At 36.9% G+C, this 10,745-nt stretch overlaps 1 long non-coding RNA gene across 1 annotated transcript; it reads left to right on the forward strand.

Moving 5' to 3' along the window:
- The first annotated feature begins 2,108 nt into the window (after positions 1-2,108).
- LOC135156163 (uncharacterized) lies at positions 2,109-9,185 on the forward strand. Its single transcript, XR_010295313.1, has 3 exons — positions 2,109-2,217; positions 5,133-5,252; positions 5,612-9,185. It is a non-coding gene; the product is annotated as an uncharacterized LOC135156163 (long non-coding RNA).
- Positions 9,186-10,745: the final 1,560 nt, after the last annotated feature.

The raw sequence follows: 10,745 nt of genomic DNA on the forward strand, positions 1-10,745 counted from the left end.
AAGGGTACTATAATACTAGATCAAAACTAGGAGCAAAGCGCGAACTGAAAAATGCGAAAAATTATCGACCCCAAAATGGGCAACTTATATTTTGAGGACTATTGTTCGTTTTCAGGGTTATTTCTTTTTCATGCGCTCTTTTAAATTTCAATTATCATTTTTGTTTTGTTTGTTCGCCACTTATTTTTCATAAAAAACAGGATGAATAATAAAAAAATGACTATATTTAAAAGGGTACGTGTTGAAATATACAGGACACACCTAACACTCTTAGAGCTTAATGGTTGTGAGGAAGCCGGGTTGAATTTCAAAGAGATATTGTAATGAATAAAAATATAAGCATGAACGTATTATTCTACTTCATCCATCTCTTTCTAACAATACAAGAAAATAATTGAAGGGGAGGTCAACGCTAGAGATAATCAATAAATAGAGTAAAATTCACAAAACAAAATGCTTAAAATTTATTCAAAATCGGATGACAAATAACGAAGTTAAGTTGAATTTTAAGGATTTGCAATATTCCCATGAAACAGTTTTATTTAGGCATGTCTCATGAATATTCATTAGGTGGGCTGATGATGTCATATCCCATGTTCTTTTGTACAATATATGAAATTAGATTTATTCAACATATTTCTACCAAGAACTTAAACAATTGGAATGACGACTAATTAACCGCATTAGTTATTTAATGCAGCAACTTTACAATGGGGACACATTATTTACACATGTATTGAAAAAATAGATAATCATAATTTCATATCTAACATTAAAAAAGAAAAATGGGAATGTCACATCATCAGCCCTCCAAATGAATATTCATGACGATGTGCACACTATCTGTTTTCACAAAATATTGATAAACAATTAACATAAGAAAGTTCAGCGTTGAATGTTGATTAAAAAATAAATCTCAGTTAAAATGCTATCTAAGATTTTGTTTTACACGTTTCATAACCAAGTTTTAATGCGATTCTGGCCCCTTAAAGTTTTTATTGCGAGAAAATACATTTTTCCAAGTTTCCCATCTATTTTTTTATTTATTTTTTTTTAGTAAAAAGGACCTATTTTCTTACAAATATATTATTATAAATAAAATTACTTCAATATTTGTTCTCCTATTCACAATATTTTTTACAGGTGGAATAGGATAAACTAAAAATAGGATATTTAATTTCCATTTTAAGGCCTATTTTTTGCTTTATATCCCCGGTTTATATCTTTGCCACCTTGCAATATGTTAGCCAGGCTGGTTTATATCTATTTCTTTTTAAATCAAATAAATTTGGATATTTTCAATCTATTTTTATGATGCGAAGCTATATATAGTTTGTAAATATGTTTTTTAATTGCAAGAACAATCTTGTATCTCTGTTCATATATGATGGCAGTTTATTTTGCTTCTTTTTTTCTAATTTGTATGAAGTTTGTATCTATATATTTTCAAACTATTTTCCATCCTTAAAGTGTCACAACCGATATCATATTATTTTTTACCTCGTTGGCAAAGTTATTATCTTTTCTTATGTTTCGCTTCAAAATGGTATCTTTATATTTGCTTGTCTTGCTCCTCCACCCCTTATCAAAATACCCTGCCGGCACTTGATCTAAGATTATTTTCTTTTACTACTTGAACCTTATAAAGGGATCTTTCCTTCGATCGCAAGAAAGGATAAAATGTGTGTTTTTGAAAAGAAATAAAATTAAAAATACATAGGATTGGAGCTGTGATTTTCCTCATTGCTTTCTTTGTCATCCTACTTGCATACTATATAACATATTTTCAGTAAAATTGTGAGACATGTTTTTAAATCCTATCCTTATATTAAAAAAAAGAATAAAGAGAAAGAAACAAATTAAAAGACATAGAAAAGAAAAAGAAAGGAAGAAGAAATAAATATTTGAATTTTACTTTATTCAATTCCTTTACGTTAATAATATGATATATAAATGATGGCGAAAATAGTCAAATTGTCTGGTTGCCAAGTAAAAAGTAAGACCCCCCCCCCCCTCCGAGCTCCCCGTACAAACGCACGGACTGTACCGCACCGTATACGTGTTTCCGGTTCCGCCATTTGAAAAAAAACGTTCGTAACTGCTCAGCTGAACCCGAAGCTTGATGAAGAAGGCCGTCAATATTTCAACAAAAACTAACAAAATATGGATCAGATTCGGACAACGACTTCTTAAGACATTCACACAACAGGCTAAACAGTAAGTTAGATCAATTTTTCGTAGTTTGGCGCGGCATGCACTTAAATTTCTTCGACTTTTTAATCATTACCGTACGGCCACTGCACTGCCGTTGTTCCCGATCGCTTATCGGGTGGGGGCTGATCTGCGGTGTGCGCGGCCGGGGACGGCCAACGGCTGGCTAAGTTAGTAGTATATTGATGGCGGCGGTGAGGATGTTTGTATTGTCATGATTGTAGCCAGGTCAGGGGTGGGCGCTAATGCAGTTTCGCACCGGCCGATTAATACCAGCATACCTCATCACCAATATTTGTTCCCAAATGTCATGACAAGTCTCTCAGTCACATTTGAAGTCAATATATCCACCACTTTTCAAAATATCGTGATCGGGAATGGCTGTAGGCCTAGCCAGGCGGCTTCTAGAGAGTGAAAATCATTTACTAACGTAACTTCGTAAGGTCACTCTCATATGAAGCCAGGGATCCTTTCTCATATACCCACACAGAGGAAGCCAAAACTTGAAACTTTCACCCCCGGCCCCGAGATTTCTACTTTCCTTCTAAAAGATCTAGCCTAACGTTAGACCTAAATCATGTACATGGGATAAAACTTAATTTCCAACATTTCTACGCTCTCGTCGTTATTTTTGAAGAAGAAATTCATTCCAAAAAATGCGAAAAATATCATGATTAGACGGAAGAGACTTGCCCGATGTTTACGCCGCCATCTTGTTTTCTATTGTTCTTCGCCAACGTTACAGACGCGAACTTCGAGACCATGAACTCGATCTGATATTCTGAGTGACAGAGGTGGGATTTTATGGGGGTGGGGAATATAAAATTCATGCAACATCTTGATTTTTAAAAAGAATTAAAACTAATATTCTTACTTTACACAAAGTTTCATTTAGTTCCATGCTTTTATCAGTCTCAAAATTGGTGATTTAGAGCCAACATGAAGTTCCTCACACATATTTATAATTCGCTGCCGATTTCAAAACATTGCATGCGGATGCAATATTCGCGAGATACCGGGCCTGGTCTGACCCGACCGACCTCACACGCATGCGATGTATTGAATATTGATACGTGTGAGAAACTTCATGTTGGCTCTAAATCATCAATTTTGAGACGGATAGAGGCATGGAGAAGAACTGAAACTTTGTGTGCAGGAAGAATATTAGTTTTAATTTTTTTAAAGAGCGTGATGTTGCATGAATTTGATATCCCCCCCCCCCATAAGATCCCACTTTTTGTCACTCGGAATATCAGATCGGCAGATCCAGTTCACGGTCTCAAAGTTTGGGTAGGTGGAGCGTAGTGTAGCAATAGTGAAGTGGAGTGGAGCCTGCACAAACTTCACTCGAGGTAGGCAATCCCACAAATTTAAAAGAGGTTTCTATAAAATCAAGTCCGGCCTTCTATGAACATGACAAACTTACGAAAAGATGTGAAGTCAATTCACCCTAAATATCATCAATATCCCTCAAATAGCTTCATTTAAGCACTAATTTCTCTTCCGGTTGATAAAATATGGATCCGTCTTTAATTTCCAAAATTGTTCGTCTAACTAGCTAAAGGACGCATGTTTTATCTACATATTAAAGACACTACATAGAAAAGACTAGGCACAAAGACTATTATACATGTAAATCGATGCAAAGCATTACGCGATGTCGGCAAAGTGCCCAATCTTCTTATTGTAAAGACTTTAGCGACAATAACAGACTGTGAGTAAGGTTAAAATGCTCCTCTACTTTTAATGTTTTCATTAGTGCTGTTGTCGGGAACAAAAATCCATGTCGACATGTCGCTTAAAAATTAATCCCGACATCGACAATGTCGACATGAAAAAGGGACCGTAATTTAGCCTGGGCTCCCTAACATAAAAAAAACGCATTCGATCGTGGAACAACACTCTCAATCAAATATATTCACCTTGACACGAGTGATATCCCCACACTAGATCTATATAATACAGGCTCAGTTCGGGAATTGAGCTTCCAAAATCACCGATTTAATCCACATTTTTTTTCTGGAGAATCAAGTTTTTGTACCAGGATCCGGTTTCGAAAGCATTGCTCAATAACACTCGTAGCCAATTTGAGAATCACCAATTACAACAGTGATCATTGCTGCAAACGCAAGCTCCTCAATTTGACAATGAAAAGTAATGAAAATCGACCGATAATTTTAGTATCACTTCCGCGGCGATCCGTGCAACGATCTCCAAACGAATGAAGGGAAGTTTTCTGTGACTTCGTGATATGAAGTAAGCGCTCAATTGCGGCAGTCACAACTTTGACAAAAACACGTGTTCGCTGCTGCTCACGTTTATGTGAAAAGTAATGCATTGAGGAGCAACGTATTATCAAGCACGGTGAATAGCGCGCGATGGGTACATATTTCCGTGGATGGGTACGGTGAATGCTACTCTCGCTATAACGGGATATCGAGGGCGGCTCGATCGGGCAGGCCGGCCCTGCACTGACGTATTTCTACTGCCGCACAGCTCGCAGATATTCTTTTTTCATTTAATGCGCTGCTAAGCTGAATAAACCTTTTAATCGCGCCAATTACTGTGGATAAATGCTTCTAACTTTTCAGCTAATCTTTACACTCGTGATTGTAGGCTAGACCCCTTTTTATTTTATGTTTACATGTCGATGTGGGTGCGTGCATGTCGACATGTCGGAATTTTGAAAATCCTTCGTATGTCGACATCAATGTCGATATGAGGCCTATCGACAACAGCACTAGTTTTCATTGATTTTATGTTGAATATTATTAAAGAATATGACTCTTTGCACCTGAATTGTAACACTGAAATATGGAAATGAAGAAGTTTTATCATGTATTTTTATTACATCATGTATTTGTATTAACCTGCAAATAAAATTTTACTATGTCACTCAAATTCATTTCATTTCATTAAAGATTCAAAGAGGGATCTCTGGATGATCGAGCAGCAAGTCCAGCATTATGTGGGAAAGATACTACAGGTGTACACAGAAAAGGCCATGTTCTTGTACAAGACACGGTTGGAGTTCATAAAAGGTGATTATATAGGCATTCACTTCAGTAGATATTATAATTACAAAATTAAGCAGATTGTATTCATGCAGTGGCATACAGTGTAATCCTTGTTAGAAGATGTAGATTTATTCTTCATTGTTTTATTAAAGAGTTTCAATATGTGCTTATGACAATTTGTTTGCATTATAAATTGTTTGTCACTCTTCGGCTTAGTTTGCTTTTATAAGCAAGAATATGCTAAGAGAGATAGCCGCAAGGACCTCATTATCCGATAGATATGTACTTGTGAAAAGAGATCTAGATGGGGGCAAAACACCTTATTTCTTGTATTTTTATGTTGTTCATGTTATCGTAATGGTATGTGTTTTTTTTTTCTACAGATTAAGCTGCCTCGTGCTATACAGACTTGGATAAAAACAAGCTGTCCAATGAATGGTGACTACTCAAGAGGAGCCAGAAAGTCAACTAAAGCCAGGGTATTTTGGGAGTTGATATGGCCGGGGAAGGGGGGAGGGGGGGTTTCCAGGGCCCCCCCCCTTCCTTGAGATCTTGACCGCACAATCGCGTCTAACATTGGCACATGGGTTGTCTAGGGCATAATTTACAAAATTAAATTGTAAATTATTTCACGCAAATTGTTAGTAAGTGATAATACTAATTTATGCGTAATTAGAATACAAAATCATACTTTTTCCTCTATTGCATTGACTTTGTACACAAAATCACGTTTTTGAGCAATTTTTGGTATGACATGTACTTACATAATGTCACGTTATTACAGAACCACGTACCGGGTGACACAAGATTGGTCTCAAAAGATGCACAAGACTAGAAAGAGGCATGTTTTAAAAAAATTGTGCGACAGCATGGTCGCAAAATTTTTGGAAGGGGGGGGGGGGTCAAATTGGTCCAATTTAACTAAGGGTTAATAACTGGGAGGCTGTTAGCTGCCTTTTTACTTTCAAGTCTTGCACATCTTTTGAGACCAAATTTGTGATGCCTGGGTACGCTGTTCCGAAATTTCGCAACATTTTTATGTATTAATCCAACACAAATACTGTTTCTTGCTAAAAATTCACAATTAGTATACCAGTAATATACATTTATCAAGTCAAATTATTTAATTACATTTATAATCATAAAAGCTTTGATAAAGTATAAAAAAAAAAAAGAGTTGTATGTAGGCCTGGGACTTTCGGGTTTTTTCTCTTCGGGTACCCGTGGTAATTTTCGGGTGGGTACCTGAAAATCATGTCACTTGAAATATGACTGGTGGAAACACCCCATAGGTGACGTCATCAAGCCAATGCGATGCAAGCCAATTTATGAATGAAAATATAGTAAGCATGCGCATTGCAAGCCTCCCGTGCCCCACGCAGTATTCCATCGAAACAAGTTTCAATACTCTGTCACCTCGTACCAAAATCGACCTAGAATTCCACTTTCCTATATATCATATGAATTATAAAAGGTTTTCTCACCGATACTGCACAGGTAAGCAAATTTTTATTCTTGCTTTTCCGTCAAAATCTTACGAAGTAGCATCGATATTACATCGTGTTCGTGAGTTTGTATCGCTACGTGAACAAAGTCAATTGATTTCCGGGTTTCGGAGCGTCAAATGCGCCAGCCAATCACGATCGTGTTCCCATTTTCGGTTTATGATGAACTAAAAATGGTAACAAGAACGTGATTGGCTGGTGCTTCGTAGGTCGATTTTGGTATGAGGTGACAGAGTATTGCAGACTTGTTTTGACGTAATACTGCGTGGGGCTGAGGCTTGCAATGCGCATGCTTACTATATTTTCATTCATAAATTGGTTTGCGTCGCAGTGGCTGGATGACGTCACTGCGCTGCAAAAGAAACATGGCGATGATTGAACGATCTCGGTCACATCATCATCACTTGAAAACTTGTATATTTATGGATATTTAGAGGGTAATTGGTGAAATTCAAAATGAGGCTTGTGTACTTTTGTAATGAGTTACAATCATGTCTTACACTACGCAATACAAATCAAATACATGTACATTATACTGGTGAGCAATTTTCGGGTATCGGGTATTGATTTTTCTACTCGGGTACCCGGGTTTTAGTCCCAGCCCTAGTTGTATGAAAATTTTCAAAAATAATGAAAGGTAAAAGAAAACAAGATTACAATGTCCATTGCAAGGGGGCTAGTCTAGCTATTCAGGATAATTGGGATTTTATTCAGTTTTTAATTGACATAACATTATGACAAGATCCCTCCAGTTAGTGTATAAACAGCACATGGCCATGATTGAAATTCATATAACATTAAAGTATGCAAACCAGGCAGCTACATGTACATGTAGGACTCACTGCTTGTCAATTCTATTGTCTGCCAGGGTCAAGTGACATACAGTGCACATGTATAACATGTGTGAAAGTACATAAGAAAATCAGCTTTTTATTTTTGTACTGTAACATTGGGTGAACTGGTGATCACTTTGGATATGATGCTCTTCATATTGGTTTATTTTATGTATATGAATTTTTGGATAATCATTAAGAATTAAAGCCATTTACTTAATATATGGAAGCATAAGCCCATCAAAGAACAGAATTATGTCATGTACAGCTAATTCATTTTGCGTGATATTACAATTGTAATTGTTTACTTGAGCAAGTAATTTGAATTGCTGCATGACCTAAACAATGACATGTTCCAATTCGAATAGTAACATGACCTAAAGAAGAGTTACTCCACCTCGATTGAGAGTGCTTATGTTAAATAATTGATGTTGCTACTTCAAATAATTGAGGTCAATCAAATTGGTCATAATTATTCAAGTCAATTTTGAGCTATATGTCATAATTAATTAGGTCATATACTAATTGAAATTACTAAATGACTCGAGTAGGTATGAATTCACATTGCCACATGACCTTAATTATTTTATGTAGCAACATCAAGTATTGAACGTCATTTAGTTATCAATTATGACATGTAGCAAATCAAATTACATGCCGCAATTTCGTGTTTATGATGGGCTCATGCTTACATTCATATATAACCCTTCAATACGTAGTTGGAGCAATTCTTAGACAAGAAGACTGTGTAAAATGATATGCCTATTCAATGTCAAAAAGGTTAATGTCTCAATAGATTTGATCTACGTTTTGGCAAAGTAATCTTATGTAAATATTTTTTCTAACCTATGGTGAACGTTCTAAATCATGTGAAATTCATTCAAAAATATCTTTCAGTATTTATGGACTTAAGTGAATTCTGAGCAAAATGAAGTGATTATGATTACGTTCATGTACTTTAAGTTTATACTGGTGATCAACACATCATAATTTCATCCCTTACTGTATGTGCACCATGCATTATCTGTACATGCAGAAGTGGTTATCCATTGTTTCATAACATGGTTGAGTAAAGGATGTTCTGCTTTTAGTATTAAGCCAATCGGGTGTTGACAAGAAGGGGAAAATGCAATTGCTCAGCTATTACAGTTTTTTTTGCAACCATAATACTGGTTAAGCCTTGGTTACATTCGCCGGCTCGTGGCCTTACGTCGAGTCAAAATTAACAGTCTTAATCATCCTTGTACCAGCTACTACCAGCTACACGTGGGTGGTTTGTACAGGAATACCTAAAACTGCTGATTTTGTCTCGCCGTAAGGCAACCGGTCAAGGAATGTGACCAAGGTATTAATAATAATCGCTTATTGTTGTGTTAGAGGGAAGGATTCTGGGTCGAATCTAGCTTTCTTTATGTGATCTCAAAATGGCAGCAATGTATGAATAGTGAAAGTAGTTCATGTGGCATCTCAATGTTCATGGATATAAATCTTTGTACATGTCTTATCCTAAAGATGAAATGTTACTGCATTATTCTAGCAGTCATTTATGATATCAAAGATGTTCTATACTGTGCATAGTACAGCTCATACATAATAAAGGTATGTGAATATGCTTTTAACGTCTTTGCAAATTTGTGGGTTTTTTCACGCCTCTTTTCATTAGTCAAGATGTCAAAGTTGTTGTGCTGGATCACAGGAAATTCTTACAAACTACTACGCCTAACAAACCAGTGCAGGACGGTGTCGTGAGAAAATCGCACAGACTACTACAGGACAATACCATAGGATTGTCACAGGAAATCAACAAGAATACCCCTGCAGGATTACCACAGTAAAGTATCACAAGAAGGCTGCAGGATGAGACCAATAATGCCACAGAAGATATCAAAGATCAGTATCACAGGAATACCACAGGACAGTACTGCAGGAATTGTCCTGCGGTAAGGTCTCTTGGTATTCCTGCAGTACTGTCCTGTAGTACTGTTCTGTAGTACTTTCCTGTGATACTGGTCTGCGGAATTCCTAAAGTACTGTCCTGTCATACTGTCCTGTGATACTATTTATCACCACAGGATAGTATCACAGGACAGTACTACAGGAATACCAGACCAGTATCACAGGACAGTACTACAGGAATACCAGACCAGTATCACAGGACAGTACTACAGGAATACCAGACCAGTATCACAGGACAGTACTACAGGACACAGTACCAGAAGCCTGCGGTACTCCTGTAGTACTGTCCTGCGATACTGTTCTGTAGTACTTCCCTGTGATACTGGTCTGCGGTATTCCTGTAGTACTGTCCTGTCATACTGTCCTGTCATACTATCCTGTCATACTGTCCTGTCATACTATCATGTGATACTATCCTGTGATACTATCCTGTGATACTGTCCTGTAGTACTAATAGTAGTGTGGTAGTGGTTGTAGCGGTTGTAGCGGTTGTGGTGATCGTGTCCTGTCATACTTCCTGCCATACTTATGCGGTTATTACCACAGGAAGTATCACAGGACACGGACCTGTTGTACTCCTGTTGTACATTTCTGTAGTACCGTCCCAAATTACGTGCACGTAATTCCTGCAGTACTTTCCTGCGATACTTCCTGCAGTACATATCACAGAGTACTACAGGAATTTTTTGTAAGGGTCATGCTGCGTGGTCCTATCGCGTTATGTAAGCGGGCTCTAACTTTCGCCTGGCGGCTCGCCAATTGATGTTAGATATCGTTCCTTCGCCCGAAGGAAGCGATAACAAAGGATTAAGAGAGAAATTGGAAGATGGTTCTCCTTCTCGTGATAGCTTCATGGATAGATAGACAGACATATAGATAGACAAACATATAGATAGACAGAGAGACAGAAATATAGATAGATAGAGAGACAGACATATAGATAGATATATAGATAGATAGATAGATAGATAGATAGATAGACATATAGATAGATACAGAGACAGACATATAGATTGATAGAGATCGAGACAGAGATAGATAGAGAGACAGACATATAGATGAATAGAGAGACAGACATATAGATAGATAGATAGATAGATAGACAGATAGATAGATAGATAGATAGAGAGACAGACAGACAGATAGATAGATAGATATATAGATAGATAGATAGATAGATAGAGACAGGCAGATGGATGGATAGATAGATAGACATATCTAAA

The sequence above is a fragment of the Lytechinus pictus genome, chromosome 12 (genome assembly GCF_037042905.1).
Source record: "Lytechinus pictus isolate F3 Inbred chromosome 12, Lp3.0, whole genome shotgun sequence".
Classification (NCBI taxonomy): Eukaryota; Metazoa; Echinodermata; class Echinoidea; order Temnopleuroida; family Toxopneustidae; genus Lytechinus; species Lytechinus pictus.